Source organism: Phyllobates terribilis, unplaced genomic scaffold (genome assembly GCF_046119375.1).
Source record: "Phyllobates terribilis strain yellow unplaced genomic scaffold, ASM4611937v1 Scaffold_168__1_contigs__length_4147262, whole genome shotgun sequence".
In the NCBI taxonomy this organism is placed as follows: domain Eukaryota; kingdom Metazoa; phylum Chordata; class Amphibia; order Anura; family Dendrobatidae; genus Phyllobates; species Phyllobates terribilis.
In genome coordinates, this window is record NW_027362928.1 from 975,362 (window position 1) to 998,610 (window position 23,249).

General features: G+C 47.5%; 11 non-coding genes and 2 pseudogenes across 11 annotated transcripts; all 13 read left to right on the top strand.

Annotated features, from left to right (window-relative positions):
• Positions 1-1,829: 1,829 nt before the first annotated feature.
• LOC141208160 (U2 spliceosomal RNA) lies at positions 1,830-2,044 on the top strand (annotated as a pseudogene).
• A 1,118-nt stretch (positions 2,045-3,162) lies between these two features.
• On the top strand, positions 3,163-3,353 carry LOC141208046 (U2 spliceosomal RNA). Its single transcript, XR_012278316.1, has one exon. It is a non-coding gene; the product is annotated as a U2 spliceosomal RNA (small nuclear RNA).
• Positions 3,354-4,468: 1,115 nt separating this feature from the next.
• On the top strand, positions 4,469-4,659 carry LOC141208048 (U2 spliceosomal RNA). The gene has a single exon (XR_012278318.1). It is a non-coding gene; the product is annotated as a U2 spliceosomal RNA (small nuclear RNA).
• A 1,115-nt stretch (positions 4,660-5,774) lies between these two features.
• Positions 5,775-5,965, top strand: LOC141208049 (U2 spliceosomal RNA). Its single transcript, XR_012278319.1, has one exon. It is a non-coding gene; the product is annotated as a U2 spliceosomal RNA (small nuclear RNA).
• Positions 5,966-7,080: 1,115 nt separating this feature from the next.
• LOC141208050 (U2 spliceosomal RNA) lies at positions 7,081-7,271 on the top strand. The gene has a single exon (XR_012278320.1). It is a non-coding gene; the product is annotated as a U2 spliceosomal RNA (small nuclear RNA).
• A 1,115-nt stretch (positions 7,272-8,386) lies between these two features.
• Positions 8,387-8,577, top strand: LOC141208051 (U2 spliceosomal RNA). Its single transcript, XR_012278321.1, has one exon. It is a non-coding gene; the product is annotated as a U2 spliceosomal RNA (small nuclear RNA).
• Positions 8,578-9,692: 1,115 nt separating this feature from the next.
• LOC141208195 (U2 spliceosomal RNA) lies at positions 9,693-9,770 on the top strand (annotated as a pseudogene).
• A 5,571-nt stretch (positions 9,771-15,341) lies between these two features.
• LOC141208148 (U2 spliceosomal RNA) lies at positions 15,342-15,534 on the top strand. The gene has a single exon (XR_012278414.1). It is a non-coding gene; the product is annotated as a U2 spliceosomal RNA (small nuclear RNA).
• A 1,115-nt stretch (positions 15,535-16,649) lies between these two features.
• Positions 16,650-16,840, top strand: LOC141208096 (U2 spliceosomal RNA). The gene has a single exon (XR_012278364.1). It is a non-coding gene; the product is annotated as a U2 spliceosomal RNA (small nuclear RNA).
• A 1,115-nt stretch (positions 16,841-17,955) lies between these two features.
• Positions 17,956-18,146, top strand: LOC141208092 (U2 spliceosomal RNA). The gene has a single exon (XR_012278360.1). It is a non-coding gene; the product is annotated as a U2 spliceosomal RNA (small nuclear RNA).
• Positions 18,147-19,261: 1,115 nt separating this feature from the next.
• On the top strand, positions 19,262-19,452 carry LOC141208052 (U2 spliceosomal RNA). Its single transcript, XR_012278322.1, has one exon. It is a non-coding gene; the product is annotated as a U2 spliceosomal RNA (small nuclear RNA).
• Positions 19,453-20,567: 1,115 nt separating this feature from the next.
• On the top strand, positions 20,568-20,758 carry LOC141208053 (U2 spliceosomal RNA). The gene has a single exon (XR_012278323.1). It is a non-coding gene; the product is annotated as a U2 spliceosomal RNA (small nuclear RNA).
• A 1,115-nt stretch (positions 20,759-21,873) lies between these two features.
• LOC141208054 (U2 spliceosomal RNA) lies at positions 21,874-22,064 on the top strand. Its single transcript, XR_012278324.1, has one exon. It is a non-coding gene; the product is annotated as a U2 spliceosomal RNA (small nuclear RNA).
• The last annotated feature ends 1,185 nt before the right edge of the window (positions 22,065-23,249 follow it).

A 23,249-nucleotide genomic window follows, 5' to 3' on the forward strand; every position in this document is an offset into this window, starting at 1 on the left:
ACGATAGAGTTGCCCATGATTTTTTATTTGCAGTTTTAGAGAAAATGGGATGCCCGGATGTTTTTAGCAAACGTATTAAATCTCTTTACAAATCATGTTTTAGCAAAATATCTATTAATGGTTTTTTATCTGATAATGTAAAAATAAACTGTGGCGTTAAACAGGGGTGTCCCTTATCCCCTATTCTTTTTATTTGTGCAATTGAACCACTTTTAGCAGCTTTTAGGAGAGATAAGGTAATCAATGGTTTTTTTATTCCCGGGAGTTGCAATGAACAAGTTAAAGTGGTGGCATATATGGATGATGTGACGGTTTTAGTTAAAGACACTAGAAGCATGAACAGAGCCATAAGAACAGTGGATTGGTTTGGGGGCGCATCGGGTTTTAAAATTAACATGGAAAAATCTGGTATTTTAACTGTTGGTGATTTTATTGTAGATTCTGAGTGTAAATTAACAAGAATGAATGAAGTAAAAATTTTAGGTATTTATTTCTCAGAGTCAAGTGGTAATGTAAGAAATTGGGAGTCTCTGCTGGAAAGAGTTAAGAAAAAGATTACTTTCTGGCAGTTGAGAGATCTTACCCTGGAAGGAAAAATTTTAATTATTAGACAGGTTTTACTCCCAATGTTTTTATATGTCTCAACAGTTTTTATCCCCCAAAATAATATCATGAAGAGAGTTATTAAGGTATGTTTTAATTTTTTATGGAGATCCAAGATGGAAAGAGTAAAGAGAGAGGAGATATATAAATCAAAGAAAAAAGGTGGGAAAGGTTTTCCGGATATTAGGTCCTTTTTATATGCAAAGTATGTAGCGAACTGTGTATGCACTTTATTAGGACCAGGCTCTAAGCTAAAGTTGTTTTCTATATATAATTTAGGTTTCTATATTAGAAATTATAAATGGTTGGAGATGTCTCTAAATAGGCCTTATAGGTTTTTACCTCCAGGAAATTATATTGTTTTAGAAAAAATTTTAAGAGATTTTAAACTTAAGATGGTCGAAATAAATGTTCTTAAATGCCATAAAAAAATCCTAAAAATCCTGGAAGAGAGAATAGGTATCAGTCCTGTGGAACATTTTTCATTCAAAATTGTGGAAAGAATCTGGATGAATGTAAATTATAGTGTGTTATCTAATGAACACAGGGATTTACTCTGGTGTATAGTAAAAGACTGCCTGCCAACCCGTGAGTTCCAACACAGGCGTGGGTTGGTAAGATCTGAAGTGTGCCCAAGATCCAGGTGTGGGAATAGTGAAACACCCATGCACATCTTCTGGAATTGTAATTTTGCACAGACAATATGGAGGAAAGTGTGCAATATAGTGAGAGCTGTGAGTACTGTTAATTTTTTGGATTTTTACAGAGTATTTTATGGGATGGGGATAAGAGAGGAGGATTTTAAAATTGTATGGATTATTATTGCATGTGTGAAGGCGGCATTGTGGAAAGCAAGGAACATTTTAGTGTTTAAACATAAGGAAGTAACAGTCGACCAGTGTATTAAATTATGTCTAAGTTATTTGTACATGTATTTCTGGAGGGACAAAATGACGCTTGGCAAGGTGAAAGCAAATGAGAAATGGAAACAATGTAAATGGAATGAACTTACCTTGTAAGATTTGATTTTTTGAAAACCTGTGGAAAAACAAAAAAAGAAGAACAAAAACAAACAAAAAAAAATAGCCAAAACTATATAATTTTTAAAAAAAAAAAAAAAAGAGGGAAAAAATAAATAAATATATATATATAAAAGAAAAAGGAAAATAAAAGATTTGGAGAAGTATTAAAATTGGTAGAATGCACGATGATGGATTTGAGTCTTCTTATCTTTTTGTTGATTCCAAGACTTTGTAATCTGAGTGTAAAAAAAAAAAAAAAAAAGAAATCTGTTCTTATCAGTTTAATATCTGATACGTCCCCTATCTGGGGACCATATATTAAATGGATTTTTAGAACAGGGAGATGGAAAAAGAGCTTGCTCTGTCCACTCCACGCATTGACCTGGTATTGCAGTATCTCCAGGACCGGTGCACCCCTTCTTTAATGCAGTTTCTAAAATCAGAAAGAATTGAATTCAATGTTTTTTGTTCATTTTGCTTGTTTGTCGGATTTTGGGATGGACTCTTTGGCTTTGCTTTTCTTCTCCTCATTGGATTTTTCATGTTCAAAGTTGCAGAAGCCAGATTACAAGCTCATTTTGGTTCAACTTCAGCAACTGTGCATTGCATTGCCATGTAATGTGATGCAATGCTATCTTTCTAGCTCTCCCTTTTTACTTCCTTTTGGATAAACAGACATATTAGGCAAGCATTTTGGAGCTTTCACCTAAATAACTACAGGTGGTGAGATAAGCTGCACAATATAATTGACCTTTCAGTATATTGTTGCACACACACCATCTATTTAGCAAATGCCCTTGTTATCAACAGCAGCCTTTTAAACTCACCTGAGCTAACAGGTATGTGCGCTGGTTACTCTGCTGCGCTTAAAATTTCTTTTTTGGTTTGCTACAATGCCTTTTCTGAAACGTTGTCTCCTTCTGCTGGAACACTGACTTCTTTCATTTAATGCCTGCAGACTATAAAAGAGAACCCAACCCAAAAAGTTTGGTTGATTAGTCTGTGGCATTCTGTTAAACTGTTGCTTATGGCGGTCTCTGTGAGCTTCTCAGCGACATTCAGCCAGCCAGGTATCCTGCCTGCAGTAGATGGAATGTGGCAATGGAACGCTGGCTGCGCGTGTCATAATAGGCTCTGAGCCTTTATATACCTGTGCACAGCAGCAGCCACCTTCAGTCTGCTGCTGGACAGCCAGCAGCAGCAGCAGCAGCAGGAGAGGTATGTAATCAGGAGCCCTCCTGCTAAGGGTAGACAGCTGCTCGTTCCACCCCACCCCCCGCCTTAATTGGTTCTCCTCCCTTCCAACGGTGTTGAGGCGGGTGGGAACAGCAGGGGGTGAAGGTGCTGTGTTTAAAGAGGTGGAGTTATGCAGATCTAAAACGCGTGGATTGCAGCAGCAGCAAGCCGAAAAGTGCAGGCATGTAAGGGATCTAGAGGTTGACAACATGTCTTCTTAACGGGAGTCCAGGAGCTCATCTCCACAAATGGACTTTTCAGGATCCTTGGGTGGCTCCGTAGTTTGAAACCAATTCTGGTTATCGCTTCTCGGCCTTTTGGCTAAGATCAAGTGTAGTATCTGTTCTTATCAGTTTAATATCTGATACGTCCCCTATCTGGGGACCATATATTAAATGGATTTTTAGAACAGGGAGATGGAAAAAGAGCTTGCTCTGTCCACTCCACGCATTGACCTGGTATTGCAGTATCTCCAGGACCGGTGCACCCCTTCTTTAATGCAGTTTCTAAAATCAGAAAGAATTGAATTCAATGTTTTTTGTTCATTTTGCTTGTTTGTCGGATTTTGGGATGGACTCTTTGGCTTTGCTTTTCTTCTCCTCATTGGATTTTTCATGTTCAAAGTTGCAGAAGCCAGATTACAAGCTCATTTTGGTTCAACTTCAGCAACTGTGCATTGCATTGCCATGTAATGTGATGCAATGCTATCTTTCTAGCTCTCCCTTTTTACTTCCTTTTGGATAAACAGACATATTAGGCAAGCATTTTGGAGCTTTCACCTAAATAACTACAGGTGGTGAGATAAGCTGCACAATATAATTGACCTTTCAGTATATTGTTGCACACACACCATCTATTTAGCAAATGCCCTTGTTATCAACAGCAGCCTTTTAAACTCACCTGAGCTAACAGGTATGTGCGCTGGTTACTCTGCTGCGCTTAAAATTTCTTTTTTGGTTTGCTACAATGCCTTTTCTGAAACGTTGTCTCCCTCTGCTGGAACACTGACTTCTTTCATTTAATGCCTGCAGACTATAAAAGAGAACCCAACCCAAAAAGTTTGGTTGATTAGTCTGTGGCATTCTGTTAAACTGTTGCTTATGGCGGTCTCTGTGAGCTTCTCAGCGACATTCAGCCAGCCAGGTATCCTGCCTGCAGTAGATGGAATGTGGCAATGGAACGCTGGCTGCGCGTGTCATAATAGGCTCTGAGCCTTTATATACCTGTGCACAGCAGCAGCCACCTTCAGTCTGCTGCTGGACAGCCAGCAGCAGCAGCAGCAGGAGAGGTATGTAATCAGGAGCCCTCCTGCTAAGGGTAGACAGCTGCTCGTTCCACCCCACCCCCCGCCTTAATTGGTTCTCCTCCCTTCCAACGGTGTTGAGGCGGGTGGGAACAGCAGGGGGTGAAGGTGCTGTGTTTAAAGAGGTGGAGTTATGCAGATCTAAAACGCGTGGATTGCAGCAGCAGCAAGCCGAAAAGTGCAGGCATGTAAGGGATCTAGAGGTTGACAACATGTCTTCTTAACGGGAGTCCAGGAGCTCATCTCCACAAATGGACTTTTCAGGATCCTTGGGTGGCTCCGTAGTTTGAAACCAATTCTGGTTATCGCTTCTCGGCCTTTTGGCTAAGATCAAGTGTAGTATCTGTTCTTATCAGTTTAATATCTGATACGTCCCCTATCTGGGGACCATATATTAAATGGATTTTTAGAACAGGGAGATGGAAAAAGAGCTTGCTCTGTCCACTCCACGCATTGACCTGGTATTGCAGTATCTCCAGGACCGGTGCACCCCTTCTTTAATGCAGTTTCTAAAATCAGAAAGAATTAAATTCAATGTTTTTTGTTCATTTTGCTTGTTTGTCGGATTTTGGGATGGACTCTTTGGCTTTGCTTTTCTTCTCCTCATTGGATTTTTCATGTTCAAAGTTGCAGAAGCCAGATTACAAGCTCATTTTGGTTCAACTTCAGCAACTGTGCATTGCATTGCCATGTAATGTGATGCAATGCTATCTTTCTAGCTCTCCCTTTTTACTTCCTTTTGGATAAACAGACATATTAGGCAAGCATTTTGGAGCTTTCACCTAAATAACTACAGGTGGTGAGATAAGCTGCACAATATAATTGACCTTTCAGTATATTGTTGCACACACACCATCTATTTAGCAAATGCCCTTGTTATCAACAGCAGCCTTTTAAACTCACCTGAGCTAACAGGTATGTGCGCTGGTTACTCTGCTGCGCTTAAAATTTCTTTTTTGGTTTGCTACAATGCCTTTTCTGAAACGTTGTCTCCTTCTGCTGGAACACTGACTTCTTTCATTTAATGCCTGCAGACTATAAAAGAGAACCCAACCCAAAAAGTTTGGTTGATTAGTCTGTGGCATTCTGTTAAACTGTTGCTTATGGCGGTCTCTGTGAGCTTCTCAGCGACATTCAGCCAGCCAGGTATCCTGCCTGCAGTAGATGGAATGTGGCAATGGAACGCTGGCTGCGCGTGTCATAATAGGCTCTGAGCCTTTATATACCTGTGCACAGCAGCAGCCACCTTCAGTCTGCTGCTGGACAGCCAGCAGCAGCAGCAGCAGGAGAGGTATGTAATCAGGAGCCCTCCTGCTAAGGGTAGACAGCTGCTCGTTCCACCCCACCCCCCGCCTTAATTGGTTCTCCTCCCTTCCAACGGTGTTGAGGCGGGTGGGAACAGCAGGGGGTGAAGGTGCTGTGTTTAAAGAGGTGGAGTTATGCAGATCTAAAACGTGTGGATTGCAGCAGCAGCAAGCCGAAAAGTGCAGGCATGTAAGGGATCTAGAGGTTGACAACATGTCTTCTTAACGGGAGTCCAGGAGCTCATCTCCACAAATGGACTTTTCAGGATCTTTGGGTGGCTCCGTAGTTTGAAACCAATTCTGGTTATCGCTTCTCGGCCTTTTGGCTAAGATCAAGTGTAGTATCTGTTCTTATCAGTTTAATATCTGATACGTCCCCTATCTGGGGACCATATATTAAATGGATTTTTAGAACAGGGAGATGGAAAAAGAGCTTGCTCTGTCCACTCCACGCATTGACCTGGTATTGCAGTATCTCCAGGACCGGTGCACCCCTTCTTTAATGCAGTTTCTAAAATCAGAAAGAATTGAATTCAATGTTTTTTGTTCATTTTGCTTGTTTGTCGGATTTTGGGATGGACTCTTTGGCTTTGCTTTTCTTCTCCTCATTGGATTTTTCATGTTCAAAGTTGCAGAAGCCAGATTACAAGCTCATTTTGGTTCAACTTCAGCAACTGTGCATTGCATTGCCATGTAATGTGATGCAATGCTATCTTTCTAGCTCTCCCTTTTTACTTCCTTTTGGATAAACAGACATATTAGGCAAGCATTTTGGAGCTTTCACCTAAATAACTACAGGTGGTGAGATAAGCTGCACAATATAATTGACCTTTCAGTATATTGTTGCACACACACCATCTATTTAGCAAATGCCCTTGTTATCAACAGCAGCCTTTTAAACTCACCTGAGCTAACAGGTATGTGCGCTGGTTACTCTGCTGCGCTTAAAATTTCTTTTTTGGTTTGCTACAATGCCTTTTCTGAAACGTTGTCTCCTTCTGCTGGAACACTGACTTCTTTCATTTAATGCCTGCAGACTATAAAAGAGAACCCAACCCAAAAAGTTTGGTTGATTAGTCTGTGGCATTCTGTTAAACTGTTGCTTATGGCGGTCTCTGTGAGCTTCTCAGCGACATTCAGCCAGCCAGGTATCCTGCCTGCAGTAGATGGAATGTGGCAATGGAACGCTGGCTGCGCGTGTCATAATAGGCTCTGAGCCTTTATATACCTGTGCACAGCAGCAGCCACCTTCAGTCTGCTGCTGGACAGCCAGCAGCAGCAGCAGCAGGAGAGGTATGTAATCAGGAGCCCTCCTGCTAAGGGTAGACAGCTGCTCGTTCCACCCCACCCCCCGCCTTAATTGGTTCTCCTCCCTTCCAACGGTGTTGAGGCGGGTGGGAACAGCAGGGGGTGAAGGTGCTGTGTTTAAAGAGGTGGAGTTATGCAGATCTAAAACGCGTGGATTGCAGCAGCAGCAAGCCGAAAAGTGCAGGCATGTAAGGGATCTAGAGGTTGACAACATGTCTTCTTAACGGGAGTCCAGGAGCTCATCTCCACAAATGGACTTTTCAGGATCCTTGGGTGGCTCCGTAGTTTGAAACCAATTCTGGTTATCGCTTCTCGGCCTTTTGGCTAAGATCAAGTGTAGTATCTGTTCTTATCAGTTTAATATCTGATACGTCCCCTATCTGGGGACCATATATTAAATGGATTTTTAGAACAGGGAGATGGAAAAAGAGCTTGCTCTGTCCACTCCACGCATTGACCTGGTATTGCAGTATCTCCAGGACCGGTGCACCCCTTCTTTAATGCAGTTTCTGAAATCAGAAAGAATTGAATTCAATGTTTTTTGTTCATTTTGCTTGTTTGTCGGATTTTGGGATGGACTCTTTGGCTTTGCTTTTCTTCTCCTCATTGGATTTTTCATGTTCAAAGTTGCAGAAGCCAGATTACAAGCTCATTTTGGTTCAACTTCAGCAACTGTGCATTGCATTGCCATGTAATGTGATGGAATGCTATCTTTCTAGCTCTCCCTTTTTACTTCTTTTTGGATAAACAGACATATTAGGCAAGCATTTTGGAGCTTTCACCTAAATAACTACAGGTGGTGAGATAAGCTGCACAATATAATTGACCTTTCAGTATATTGTTGCACACACACCATCTATTTAGCAAATGCCCTTGTTATCAACAGCAGCCTTTTAAACTCACCTGAGCTAACAGGTATGTGCGCTGGTTACTCTGCTGCGCTTAAAATTTCTTTTTTGGTTTGCTACAATGCCTTTTCTGAAACGTTGTCTCCTTCTGCTGGAACACTGACTTCTTTCATTTAATGCCTGCAGACTATAAAAGAGAACCCAACCCAAAAAGTTTGGTTGATTAGTCTGTGGCATTCTGTTAAACTGTTGCTTATGGCGGTCTCTGTGAGCTTCTCAGCGACATTCAGCCAGCCAGGTATCCTGCCTGCAGTAGATGGAATGTGGCAATGGAACGCTGGCTGCGCGTGTCATAATAGGCTCTGAGCCTTTATATACCTGTGCACAGCAGCAGCCACCTTCAGTCTGCTGCTGGACAGCCAGCAGCAGCAGCAGCAGGAGAGGTATGTAATCAGGAGCCCTCCTGCTAAGGGTAGACAGCTGCTCGTTCCACCCCACCCCCCGCCTTAATTGGTTCTCCTCCCTTCCAACGGTGTTGAGGCGGGTGGGAACAGCAGGGGGTGAAGGTGCTGTGTTTAAAGAGGTGGAGTTATGCAGATCTAAAACGCGTGGATTGCAGCAGCAGCAAGCCGAAAAGTGCAGGCATGTAAGGGATCTAGAGGTTGACAACATGTCTTCTTAACGGGAGTCCAGGAGCTCATCTCCACAAATGGACTTTTCAGGATCCTTGGGTGGCTCCGTAGTTTGAAACCAATTCTGGTTATCGCTTCTCGGCCTTTTGGCTAAGATCAAGTGTAGTATCTGTTCTTATCAGTTTAATATCTGATACGTCCCCTATCTGGGGACCATATATTAAATGGATTTTTAGAACAGGGAGATGGAAAAAGAGCTTGCTCTGTCCACTCCACGCATTGACCTGGTATTGCAGTATCTCCAGGACCGGTGCACCCCTTCTTTAATGCAGTTTCTAAAATCAGAAAGAATTGAATTCAATGTTTTTTGTTCATTTTGCTTGTTTGTCGGATTTTGGGATGGACTCTTTGGCTTTGCTTTTCTTCTCCTCATTGGATTTTTCATGTTCAAAGTTGCAGAAGCCAGATTACAAGCTCATTTTGGTTCAACTTCAGCAACTGTGCATTGCATTGCCATGTAATGTGATGCAATGCTATCTTTCTAGCTCTCCCTTTTTACTTCCTTTTGGATAAACAGACATATTAGGCAAGCATTTTGGAGCTTTCACCTAAATAACTACAGGTGGTGAGATAAGCTGCACAATATAATTGACCTTTCAGTATATTGTTGCACACACACCATCTATTTAGCAAATGCCCTTGTTATCAACAGCAGCCTTTTAAACTCACCTGAGCTAACAGGTATGTGCGCTGGTTACTCTGCTGCGCTTAAAATTTCTTTTTTGGTTTGCTACAATGCCTTTTCTGAAACGTTGTCTCCTTCTGCTGGAACACTGACTTCTTTCATTTAATGCCTGCAGACTATAAAAGAGAACCCAACCCAAAAAGTTTGGTTGATTAGTCTGTGGCATTCTGTTAAACTGTTGCTTATGGCGGTCTCTGTGAGCTTCTCAGCGACATTCAGCCAGCCAGGTATCCTGCCTGCAGTAGATGGAATGTGGCAATGGAACGCTGGCTGCGCGTGTCATAATAGGCTCTGAGCCTTTATATACCTGTGCACAGCAGCAGCCACCTTCAGTCTGCTGCTGGACAGCCAGCAGCAGCAGCAGCAGGAGAGGTATGTAATCAGGAGCCCTCCTGCTAAGGGTAGACAGCTGCTCGTTCCACCCCACCCCCCGCCTTAATTGGTTCTCCTCCCTTCCAACGGTGTTGAGGCGGGTGGGAACAGCAGGGGGTGAAGGTGCTGTGTTTAAAGAGGTGGAGTTATGCAGATCTAAAACGCGTGGATTGCAGCAGCAGCAAGCCGAAAAGTGCAGGCATGTAAGGGATCTAGAGGTTGACAACATGTCTTCTTAACGGGAGTCCAGGAGCTCATCTCCACAAATGGACTTTTCAGGATCCTTGGGTGGCTCCGTAGTTTGAAACCAATTCTGGTTATCGCTTCTCGGCCTTTTGGCTAAGATCAAGTGTAGTATCTGTTCTTTTAAGAACACAAGAGCTACGATCTACACTTGACGAGAGCGATCGAACTCGGAAGGAGAGGAGCTTCGGAGCCCAGCTGACATCGGAGAAGGAAGGCGGATATCGGTGGGAGGAAGAAGCTCTAAAGAATCCAGAAGAAGACGAAGACTCGGAGAAGAATCGGGCTGTCCTGTGGAATCTTCGAGGAAGAAAATCATCGAGACAAAGACCTTTCGGGGAATTTGTCCAGAACACGACGGGAGAAGAATCTGCATAGCTCCACCCATTCCGGGAAGAGTTCCAGCTCCAGCTCCAAGAAGTAACTGCAGGAGGAAAGCCATGGCAAGCGCTGCGAGGAAGGCTGAAAAGAAGAGCCTGGAGCAGGGGACAGCCAGGAGGGCCCAGCCAGGAGCCGATTCTGACCCCAAGGACTCTGCCTCCACGACTGGCCAGCAGAAGGGACCCCAGAAGCCCCACCACGAAGCTCCAGCCCTGGAGCCATGGATGCGGCAGACGGTGGCCCTGAAGCTGAAGGAAGTGGATGGGAGGGTGCCGGACATGTCCTCGGACGTGTTCTGCCAGAAGATGCTGCTGGATCGAGGCTTCTCCAGGTCGGACACCCTCAGCATCCAGACCTTCTTGACGGGGATCTTCTTCGTCACCTTTGCCACTGTGAACACCTGCAGGAGGTTCTGGGAAATGGTAAGCGCAAAAGGACCGGATAATTCTTCCTCTGCCTTTACAGGTAGCTGCCCTATCCAGAGGGACGAAAGGAGGATCACGGTCTCCATGCGCAACCCGCACACCCCAGGCCAAGACATCTGTACCTTCCTGAGACGCTTCTGTTTGGTTGTGAAGGAACCCTCTCACATCCTGAATGGACTCGGCTTCTGGACAGGTAAGTGGTCGGTGACCGTTAGACTTCACAGGGACCTGGCGTACTCAGACGGACTTCGGCACCTGCCCCCGACATTCTCCCTGGGCAACTCCTACGGCCTCATCTATTACCCGGACATGCCGCGGAACTGCAGGAGATGCGGCAAGAACGGCCACGAGATGAAGGACTGCAAGGAGGATGCCTGCAGGATTTGTCGAGTGACGGGACACAGCTCGAAGGACTGCCCGAAGAAGACGTCCTGCAACCTGTGTGGGCTGGCGGCTCATCTATACAAGGATTGCCCCAAGCGTGAGAGATCCTGGGCATCGGTGGTTGGGACGACCCCAGCTCCGGAGGACAAGGCCCCGACGACCAGGCCTGTGAAGGTCAAGGACGCGACAACCAAGGCCCCAGCGGCCAAGGCCGAGATGACCAAGGCCAAAGCGGTCAAGGAGTCGGTGGCCAAAGCCCCAGCAACGGTCCCAACAGCTCCGAAGCAGAAGAAAAAGTCAAAGGAGGGTAAGAGTTCTGTCACCCCTCTCTCGATCCCTCCCCCTGCCACCCCCGTCCAATCCCCCCCCACCCCGGCCACCCCTGCTGAGGATTCCACTTCCTCTTCCTCCTTCCCCTACTCCTCAGCAGGTGTCCTTTCCCCTGCCCCGGCAGCCACTCTCCCTCCCCAGACCATGGTAGCGGTGGAATTAACCTTTCCTCCACCCGCCGCTATCTATTCCGAGGAGGATTTTCCCCTTCTTGTCTCCCCAGTTCCAACCCGGGGAAAGAGGAAAGTGGAGGACAGCCCTGCTACTGAATCCTCCAAAAAGAAGATTCTGGATTTCGTAGGCGAAAAGGAGGATACCCTCCCTGAGCCAGAAGAGATGGAGCACATGGTTGAGACCCTGGTGGCCGAGCCAGAAGAGGAGGAACTGGTGGTCGCCGAGATCGAGGCCGCGCTGCTTGACCAGATGGAGGAAGAGGGCCTGCTGGTGATCCCGTCACCAGCAGTCAACACCGACGAGGGACCACCCGACCGGAGTGGTAACTAAGGTGTATTGCCTGCGCTAACTTTTTCTTTTTTCCCTACATGATGGCTAATATTAACTTATTTTCCATTAATGTCAGGAGCATCAAGGACAAGTTCAGACGTCAGACTATTTATGCCTTCCTTACTTCCCAGTTGTGTGATGTTTATATGTTGCAGGAATGTTCCCTTCCCTCCTCTAGGTCCTTCAAACATCTGGCCAGGGAGTGGTCCCACGGTCCATCCTACTGGTCCGGTGGGGGTGACTGCAAGTCTGCGGGGGTCGCAATTCTGATCAGGGGGGGCGCATTCACGCTTGAGTCCGTCCAGGAGCTCATCTGCGGCAGGGCTCTTGTTGTAGATGGCAACTGGGCAGGAGAACCTGTCAGGTTCATCAACGTGTATGCGTCCCCACTGAAGAATGAGCGTTTGGAGCTTTTCCAGACCCTGCGGCTTCAGCTTGCCACCACCAGGACCTTAGTGATGGCCGGGGATTTCAACTGCCCCATCGAGGAGGATGGTCGTAGTTCTGGCACATCTGCCAAGTTGGACATCACGTCCAAGCTGCTCATCGAGATGGTAACCGAGGCCTCTCTTCAGGACGTGGTGGGCTCCATGGGGAGAGGCTCCACGAACTATTCGTGGAGCCGACCCGATGGCTCACTCCGCTCCAGGATTGACTTTGTGTTCACCTCTCGGGCAGTCAGGCAGAGTAGGCGCTCGATGGTCCCCTGCTTCTTCTCCGACCACAGAGCCATTCACTTACAAGGTGTCCTCGGCGACGGTTTTCCGTCCGGCCCCGGCTCCTGGAAGCTGAATTGTGCTCTGCTGGCTCAGGATGAAGTCGTGGAGGAGCTGAGAGCAGCCTACGCAATGTGGCAGTCCTACAAGGGTAGCTTCCAAACAGTCTCTGATTGGTGGGAATATGTTAAACTTGAGTTTCGCTGTTTCTTTCAGGCCAAGGGTCGACAACAGGCGTGTGAGAAGAGGAGGGACTTCAGAGGGCTGCAGCGCGAGCTGCGGTCGCTGCAGGACCTTCTTCACTGCGGCTGGGACGTGGGACGTGAGGGAGGAGCTGGAGGAGACCAAGAAGAGCCTGAAAAGGCACTTTGAGGAGGAGTCCAAGCGAATCGTCTTCCGTTCCAAAGTGGAGAATCTGGAGAAGGGTGAGAAATGTAACTCATTCTTTTTCAGGAAACTTCATGCCGGTCACACGCCCCTGAACGAGCTGCGAGACGAGAGCGGAAACATGCGACGTGGGAAGGAGGACGTGATGAGGGTCGTCAGCGACTTCTACAGCAAACTCTACTCCCACAAGACTACCGACCCCGACGCTGCTGATAAGTTCCTGTCAGGTATCACTAACCATCTTGATCCTGCAGGCACGGCAGCCTTGGACAAACCTCTGATGGTGGGCGAATTGCTCTCTGCCGCTAAATCCTTTAGGACCGGCAGGACCCCGGGCAGTGATGGTCTTCCAGCGGAGCTCTATGTAGCGCTGGGAGACCTCATCTGTCCGGACCTGTTGGACCTGTACGAGGAGATGGTGGTGGAGGGTAGAATGCCTCCATCTTTGAGGGAAGGAATGGTCACGATCCTGTACAAGCGGAAGGGAGAGAGGTGCGACCTGAGGAATTGGCGTCCCATCACTCTGCTCAACGTGGACTACAAGATCCTGGCCAAGACGATGGCGACACGACTTAAGACGGTCATCAGACGGATCATCCACCCGGACCAGACCTGCGGCATCCCTGGACGTCGCATCGCAGACAGCCTCGCTCTCGTGCGGGACACGGTCGAGTACATCAAGGTCCGCCGCGCACACGCGGCCCTGGTCTCCTTGGATCAGGAGAAGGCCTTCGACCGGGTTTCCCACGAGTTCATGGGCCGAGCTCTGCACCGGTTAGGTTTGGGTAACATGTTTTGTTCGTATGTCCGTCTGATGTATTTTGATATCCACAGCTCGGTGTTGGTGAACGGCTGGAAGACTGACCCCTTCCCTGTCCTCTCTGGGGTCAGACAAGGCTGCCCTCTATCACCTCTTCTTTTTGTTTGTGTTATAGAACTCTTCGCAGAGGCTATCCGGCAGAATGGAGAGATCAGAGGGATCACCGCACCGGGTCCGGGACGACACGAGGTCAAGTGCTCGCTCTACATGGACGACGTCACCGTCTTCTGCGCTGATCGTGGTTCAGTCGACGCCCTCGTCCAGACGTGTGAGAGGTTCGGCCGGGCTTCAGGGGCCAAAGTCAACTGCAGGAAGTCGGAAGCCATGCTCTTCGGGGATTGGCAGCCGGCCTCCTCCGCCCTCTTCCCCTTCAACATTCAACCGGATTTCCTCAAGGTGCTGGGAGTCTGGTTCGGGAAGGAAGGAGCGGCCCTCAAGTCCTGGCAAGAACGCTTGGCCAAAGTGAAGCAACGGATCGGACTCTGGAGACTCAGACACCTCACTTGTGAGGGTAAGGCACTCGTCCTGCGTAATGAGGTCCTGCCCGTCTTGCAGTACACGGCGCAGGCCTGGCCCCCACACGTCACTGTGTGCAGGGCCATTACCAGGACAGTGTTTCACTTTGTCTGGGGATCCAAGATGGACAGAGTCAGGCGGGCCGTCATGTACAAGGAGCCTCGCAAGGGTGGGAAGGGCGTTCCAGATATCCCCACCCTCCTGCGATCCTCTTTTGTGTGTGATTGTGTCCGCCGGACTTTGCAAGTCAAGAATGGCTCCGCGGGCAGGTCCATGTCTCGCTTCTTCCTGCTTCCTCTTTGGAGGCGACTCGGCTGGGACAAGTGGGACAGCTCCTTCCCCTACAACTGGACGACGCCATGGTTCTACGGAGACGTCGTTCGATTTGTGGGGGAACATCAACTGGAGGGACTCAAGCCCGACTTGTGGAAGCCCAAAACTATCCACAAGCTCATCAGAGCCAAGGATGACGTGGAGAACATCACAGGACTTCACCAGGACACGCTGGAGACTGTGTGGACAAATGTGTCGTCTGACAGGCTGACCAACGGGCACAAGGACTTGTCGTGGATGGCGATTCAGGGCGGACTGCCCGTCCGGTCATTCATGCATGCCCGGAACCTGTGCAAGACCCGGTACTGCCCAAGGTGCCCCTTCGTGGAGGAAACATCTTTGCACACTTTTTGGGACTGCGGATTTGCACAGCGCCTGTTGACTGCCCTTGAGGACGACCTGAGGAACTCTGTCCCCAGGGCGAGCCTATCGCACCATTCTGTGCTTTACGGACTCTTCCCTGGGGTTCATACCGTCGGAGCCATCCAGGAGGCTTGGCGCCTTATGAACTGCTTCAAGGATGCCGTTTGGGTCGCCAGGAACCGGCTCATCTTGAGGAGGGAGAGGATGTCCATCCAGGACTGCCGCAGGCTGATCCACAGCCTGCTCAGAGACTATTCCATCGTGGACGGTCCGGAGGACGAGGATGAGGACTAAACCCCTCCTCCCCCTCTCCCCTTATGTGTCTTGTCTTTCAATAAAGCTTCGGGCCTGTGATTTTCCCCTCCCCATCCCCTTTTTCCCAATCCCCATCTCTTATCACGATTCTTCGTACTGTATTGATTGACATGCTTTTTCTTTCAGATTGAGTGTTTTGTGTAGCATAGGGGTGTGATGTGTCTAGTTAGTGCGTCGTATCCTCATGCTATGTAAATATGATGTAGAATTCTGTGTGTACTGGGCTGCGGCACTGTACACTGTCTGTTAACTTATTTTTTGTGCTAATAAAAGATATATTCAATCAAAAAATCTGTTCTTATCAGTTTAATATCTGATACGTCCCCTATCTGGGGACCATATATTAAATGGATTTTTAGAACAGGGAGATGGAAAAAGAGCTTGCTCTGTCCACTCCACGCATTGACCTGGTATTGCAGTATCTCCAGGACCGGTGCACCCCTTCTTTAATGCAGTTTCTAAAATCAGAAAGAATTGAATTCAATGTTTTTTGTTCATTTTGCTTGTTTGTCGGATTTTGGGATGGACTCTTTGGCTTTGCTTTTCTTCTCCTCATTGGATTTTTCATGTTCAAAGTTGCAGAAGCCAGATTACAAGCTCATTTTGGTTCAACTTCAGCAACTGTGCATTGCATTGCCATGTAATGTGATGCAATGCTATCTTTCTAGCTCTCCCTTTTTACTTCCTTTTGGATAAACAGACATATTAGGCAAGCATTTTGGAGCTTTCACCTAAATAACTACAGGTGGTGAGATAAGCTGCACAATATAATTGACCTTTCAGTATATTGTTGCACACACACCATCTATTTAGCAAATGCCCTTGTTATCAACAGCAGCCTTTTAAACTCACCTGAGCTAACAGGTATGTGCGCTGGTTACTCTGATGCGCTTAAAATTTCTTTTTTGGTTTGCTACAATGCCTTTTCTGAAACGTTGTCTCCTTCTGCTGGAACACTGACTTCTTTCATTTAATGCCTGCAGACTATAAAAGAGAACCCAACCCAAAAAGTTTGGTTGATTAGTCTGTGGCATTCTGTTAAACTGTTGCTTATGGCGGTCTCTGTGAGCTTCTCAGCGACATTCAGCCAGCCAGGTATCCTGCCTGCAGTAGATGGAATGTGGCAATGGAACGCTGGCTGCGCGTGTCATAATAGGCTCTGAGCCTTTATATACCTGTGCACAGCAGCAGCCACCTTCAGTCTGCTGCTGGACAGCCAGCAGCAGCAGCAGCAGGAGAGGTATGTAATCAGGAGCCCTCCTGCTAAGGGTAGACAGCTGCTCGTTCCACCCCACCCCCCGCCTTAATTGGTTCTCCTCCCTTCCAACGGTGTTGAGGCGGGTGGGAACAGCAGGGGGTGAAGGTGCTGTGTTTAAAGAGGTGGAGTTATGCAGATCTAAAACGCGTGGATTGCAGCAGCAGCAAGCCGAAAAGTGCAGGCATGTAAGGGATCTAGAGGTTGACAACATGTCTTCTTAACGGGAGTCCAGGAGCTCATCTCCACAAATGGACTTTTCAGGATCCTTGGGTGGCTCCGTAGTTTGAAACCAATTCTGGTTATCGCTTCTCGGCCTTTTGGCTAAGATCAAGTGTAGTATCTGTTCTTATCAGTTTAATATCTGATACGTCCCCTATCTGGGGACCATATATTAAATGGATTTTTAGAACAGGGAGATGGAAAAAGAGCTTGCTCTGTCCACTCCACGCATTGACCTGGTATTGCATTATCTCCAGGACTGGTGCACCCCTTCTTTAATGCAGTTTCTAAAATCAGAAAGAATTGAATTCAATGTTTTTTGTTCATTTTGCTTGTTTGTCGGATTTTGGGATGGACTCTTTGGCTTTGCTTTTCTTCTCCTCATTGGATTTTTCATGTTCAAAGTTGCAGAAGCCAGATTACAAGCTCATTTTGGTTCAACTTCAGCAACTGTGCATTGCATTGCCATGTAATGTGATGCAATGCTATCTTTCTAGCTCTCCCTTTTTACTTCCTTTTGGATAAACAGACATATTAGGCAAGCATTTTGGAGCTTTCACCTAAATAACTACAGGTGGTGAGATAAGCTGCACAATATAATTGACCTTTCAGTATATTGTTGCACACACACCATCTATTTAGCAAATGCCCTTGTTATCAACAGCAGCCTTTTAAACTCACCTGAGCTAACAGGTATGTGCGCTGGTTACTCTGCTGCGCTTAAAATTTCTTTTTTGGTTTGCTACAATGCCTTTTCTGAAACGTTGTCTCCTTCTGCTGGAACACTGACTTCTTTCATTTAATGCCTGCAGACTATAAAAGAGAACCCAACCCAAAAAGTTTGGTTGATTAGTCTGTGGCATTCTGTTAAACTGTTGCTTATGGCGGTCTCTGTGAGCTTCTCAGCGACATTCAGCCAGCCAGGTATCCTGCCTGCAGTAGATGGAATGTGGCAATGGAACGCTGGCTGCGCGTGTCATAATAGGCTCTGAGCCTTTATATACCTGTGCACAGCAGCAGCCACCTTCAGTCTGCTGCTGGACAGCCAGCAGCAGCAGCAGCAGGAGAGGTATGTAATCAGGAGCCCTCCTGCTAAGGGTAGACAGTTGCTCGTTCCACCCCACCCCCCGCCTTAATTGGTTTTCCTCCCTTCCAACGGTGTTGAGGCGGGTGGGAACAGCAGGGGGTGAAGGTGCTGTGTTTAAAGAGGTGGAGTTATGCAGATCTAAAACGCGTGGATTGCAGCAGCAGCAAGCCGAAAAGTGCAGGCATGTAAGGGATCTAGAGGTTGACAACATGTCTTCTTAACGGGAGTCCAGGAGCTCATCTCCACAAATGGACTTTTCAGGATCCTTGGGTGGCTCCGTAGTTTGAAACCAATTCTGGTTATCGCTTCTCGGCCTTTTGGCTAAGATCAAGTGTAGTATCTGTTCTTATCAGTTTAATATCTGATACGTCCCCTATCTGGGGACCATATATTAAATGGATTTTTAGAACAGGGAGATGGAAAAAGAGCTTGCTCTGTCCACTCCACGCATTGACCTGGTATTGCAGTTTCTCCAGGACCGGTGCACCCCTTCTTTAATGCAGTTTCTAAAATCAGAAAGAATTGAATTCAATGTTTTTTGTTCATTTTGCTTGTTTGTCGGATTTTGGGATGGACTCTTTGGCTTTGCTTTTCTTCTCCTCATTGGATTTTTCATGTTCAAAGTTGCAGAAGCCAGATTACAAGCTCATTTTGGTTCAACTTCAGCAACTGTGCATTGCATTGCCATGTAATGTGATGCAATGCTATCTTTCTAGCTCTCCCTTTTTACTTCCTTTTGGATAAACAGACATATTAGGCAAGCATTTTGGAGCTTTCACCTAAATAACTACAGGTGGTGAGATAAGCTGCACAATATAATTGACCTTTCAGTATATTGTTGCACACACACCATCTATTTAGCAAATGCCCTTGTTATCAACAGCAGCCTTTTAAACTCACCTGAGCTAACAGGTATGTGCGCTGGTTACTCTGCTGCGCTTAAAATTTCTTTTTTGGTTTGCTACAATGCCTTTTCTGAAACGTTGTCTCCTTCTGCTGGAACACTGACTTCTTTCATTTAATGCCTGCAGACTATAAAAGAGAACCCAACCCAAAAAGTTTGGTTGATTAGTCTGTGGCATTCTGTTAAACTGTTGCTTATGGCGGTCTCTGTGAGCTTCTCAGCGACATTCAGCCAGCCAGGTATCCTGCCTGCAGTAGATGGAATGTGGCAATGGAACGCTGGCTGCGCGTGTCATAATAGGCTCTGAGCCTTTATATACCTGTGCACAGCAGCAGCCACCTTCAGTCTGCTGCTGGACAGCCAGCAGCAGCAGCAGCAGGAGAGGTATGTAATCAGGAGCCCTCCTGCTAAGGGTAGACAGCTGCTCGTTCCACCCCACCCCCCGCCTTAATTGGTTCTCCTCCCTTCCAACGGTGTTGAGGCGGGTGGGAACAGCAGGGGGTGAAGGTGCTGTGTTTAAAGAGGTGGAGTTATGCAGATCTAAAACGCGTGGATTGCAGCAGCAGCAAGCCGAAAAGTGCAGGCATGTAAGGGATCTAGAGGTTGACAACATGTCTTCTTAACGGGAGTCCAGGAGCTCATCTCCACAAATGGACTTTTCAGGATCCTTGGGTGGCTCCGTAGTTTGAAACCAATTCTGGTTATCGCTTCTCGGCCTTTTGGCTAAGATCAAGTGTAGTATCTGTTCTTATCAGTTTAATATCTGATACGTCCCCTATCTGGGGACCATATATTAAATGGATTTTTAGAACAGGGAGATGGAAAAAGAGCTTGCTCTGTCCACTCCACGCATTGACCTGGTATTGCAGTATCTCCAGGACCGGTGCACCCCTTCTTTAATGCAGTTTCTAAAATCAGAAAGAATTGAATTCAATGTTTTTTGTTCATTTTGCTTGTTTGTCGGATTTTGGGATGGACTCTTTGGCTTTGCTTTTCTTCTCCTCATTGGATTTTTCATGTTCAAAGTTGCAGAAGCCAGATTACAAGCTCATTTTGGTTCAACTTCAGCAACTGTGCATTGCATTGCCATGTAATGTGATGCAATGCTATCTTTCTAGCTCTCCCTTTTTACTTCCTTTTGGATAAACAGACATATTAGGCAAGCATTTTGGAGCTTTCACCTAAATAACTACAGGTGGTGAGATAAGCTGCACAATATAATTGACCTTTCAGTATATTGTTGCACACACACCATCTATTTAGCAAATGCCCTTGTTATCAACAGCAGCCTTTTAAACTCACCTGAGCTAACAGGTATGTGCGCTGGTTACTCTGCTGCGCTTAAAATTTCTTTTTTGGTTTGCTACAATGCCTTTTCTGAAACGTTGTCTCCTACTGCTGGAACACTGACTTCTTTCATTTAATGCCTGCAGACTATAAAAGAGAACCCAACCCAAAAAGTTTGGTTGATTAGTCTGTGGCATTCTGTTAAACTGTTGCTTATGGCGGTCTCTGTGAGCTTCTCAGCGACATTCAGCCAGCCAGGTATCCTGCCTGCAGTAGATGGAATGTGGCAATGGAACGCTGGCTGCGCGTGTCATAATAGGCTCTGAGCCTTTATATACCTGTGCACAGCAGCAGCCACCTTCAGTCTGCTGCTGGACAGCCAGCAGCAGCAGCAGCAGGAGAGGTATGTAATCAGGAGCCCTCCTGCTAAGGGTAGACAGCTGCTCGTTCCACCCTACCCCCCGCCTTAATTGGTTCTCCTCCCTTCCAACGGTGTTGAGGCGGGTGGGAACAGCAGGGGGTGAAGGTGCTGTGTTTAAAGAGGTGGAGTTATGCAGATCTAAAACGCGTGGATTGCAGCAGCAGCAAGCCGAAAAGTGCAGGCATGTAAGGGATCTAGAGGTTGACAACATGTCTTCTTAACGGGAGTCCAGGAGCTCATCTCCACAAATGGACTTTTCAGGATCCTTGGGTGGCTCCGTAGTTTGAAACCAATTCTGGTTATCGCTTCTCGGCCTTTTGGCTAAGATCAAGTGTAGTATCTGTTCTTATCAGTTTAATATCTGATACGTCCCCTATCTGGGGACCATATATTAAATGGATTTTTAGAACAGGGAGATGGAAAAAGAGCTTGCTCTGTCCACTCCACGCATTGACCTGGTATTGCAGTATCTCCAGGACCGGTGCACCCCTTCTTTAATGCAGTTTCTAAAATCAGAAAGAATTGAATTCAATGTTTTTTGTTCATTTTGCTTGTTTGTCGGATTTTGGGATGGACTCTTTGGCTTTGCTTTTCTTCTCCTCATTGGATTTTTCATGTTCAAAGTTGCAGAAGCCAGATTACAAGCTCATTTTGGTTCAACTTCAGCAACTGTGCATTGCATTGCCATGTAATGTGATGCAATGCTATCTTTCTAGCTCTCCCTTTTTACTTCCTTTTGGATAAACAGACATATTAGGCAAGCATTTTGGAGCTTTCACCTAAATAACTACAGGTGGTGAGATAAGCTGCACAATATAATTGACATTTCAGTATATTGTTGCACACACACCATCTATTTAGCAAATGCCCTTGTTATCAACAGCAGCCTTTTAAACTCACCTGAGCTAACAGGTATGTGCGCTGGTTACTCTGCTGCGCTTAAAATTTCTTTTTTGGTTTGCTACAATGCCTTTTCTGAAACGTTGTCTCCTTCTGCTGGAACACTGACTTCTTTCATTTAATGCCTGCAGACTATAAAAGAGAACCCAACCCAAAAAGTTTGGTTGATTAGTCTGTGGCATTCTGTTAAACTGTTGCTTATGGCGGTCTCTGTGAGCTTCTCAGCGACATTCAGCCAGCCAGGTATCCTGCCTGCAGTAGATGGAATGTGGCAATGGAACGCTGGCTGCGCGTGTCATAATAGGCTCTGAGCCTTTATATACCTGTGCACAGCAGCAGCCACCTTCAGTCTGCTGCTGGACAGCCAGCAGCAGCAGCAGCAGGAGAGGTATGTAATCAGGAGCCCTCCTGCTAAGGGTAGACAGCTGCTCGTTCCACCCCACCCCCCGCCTTAATTGGTTCTCCTCCCTTCCAACGGTGTTGAGGCGGGTGGGAACAGCAGGGGGTGAAGGTGCTGTGTTTAAAGAGGTGGAGTTATGCAGATCTAAAACGCGTGGATTGCAGCAGCAGCAAGCCGAAAAGTGCAGGCATGTAAGGGATCTAGAGGTTGACAACATGTCTTCTTAACGGGAGTCCAGGAGCTCATCTCCACAAATGGACTTTTCAGGATCCTTGGGTGGCTCCGTAGTTTGAAACCAATTCTGGTTATCGCTTCTCGGCCTTTTGGCTAAGATCAAGTGTAGTATCTGTTCTTATCAGTTTAATATCTGATACGTCCCCTATCTGGGGACCATATATTAAATGGATTTTTAGAACAGGGAGATGGAAAAAGAGCTTGCTCTGTCCACTCCACGCATTGACCTGGTATTGCAGTATCTCCAGGACCGGTGCACCCCTTCTTTAATGCAGTTTCTAAAATCAGAAAGAATTGAATTCAATGTTTTTTGTTCATTTTTGTTATGCACACGCCCGGACTGACTGGCGTGTGCGGGTGTTGTGGTTCCACTGGACCATGGACCGGAGAGTGCCTGGAGGGGCGTGACTAAGTATCTGGCCGATCCGACCAAGGTGGCACGACGGCATACGACGCCAGTGCACCAGGGAGAAACCGGGCAGAGGGACCAGGTGCTACTCCAGGTCAAACTCCGGACACGGGGGTTGACCCACACTGGAATTACTGGAACAGGCAGGTTAGGCTGGCACAGACTGGTGGATGTAAGCAAACACGGCAGGTATGCAGAGGGGTGAATACAGGCGAGTATGCAGGCAGGGAGGTACTGGCCGAAAGGACGGGCTGGAGCACAGAAAGGTTAAGACCCAGTACAGACTGGGTCACAGAACCGCAGATGCGGTAGACAACCACAGCAGAGAGGGAACGCCCAAAGCGGTGGGCAAGAACAGAGCAGGACGGGGCTGCAGGAGCAGCGAGCACAAGCAGGGCAGGACAGGACTGCCGGAGCAGCGGGCAGAAGCAGGGCAGGACAGGACTGCCGGATCAGCGGGCAGAAGCAGGGCAGGACAGGACTGCCGGATCAGCGGGCAGAAGCAGGGCAGGACAGGACAGGACTGCCGGAGCAGCGGGCAGAAGCAGGGCAGGACAGGACAGGACTGCCGGAGCAGCGGGCAGAAGCAGGGCAGGACAGGACAGGACTGCCGGAGCAGCGGGCAGAAGCAGGGCAGGACAGGACAGGACTGCCGGAGCAGCGGGCAGAAGCAGGGCAGGACAGGACAGGACTGCCGGAGCAGCGGGCAGAAGCAGGGCAGGACAGGACAGGACTGCCGGAGCAGCGGGCAGAAGCAGGGCAGGACAGGACAGGACTGCCGGAGCAGCGGGCAGAAGCAGGGCAGGACAGGACAGGACTGCCGGAGCAGCGGGCAGAAGCAGGGCAGGACAGGACAGGACTGCCGAAGCAGCGGGCAGAAGCAGGGCAGGACAGGACTGCCAGAGCAGCGGGCAGAAGCAGGGCAGGACAGGACTGCCGGAGCAGCGGGCAGAAGCAGGGCAGGACAGGACTGCCGGAGCAGCGGGCAGAAGCAGGGCAGGACAGGACTGCCGGAGCAGCGGGCAGAAGCAGGGCAGGAC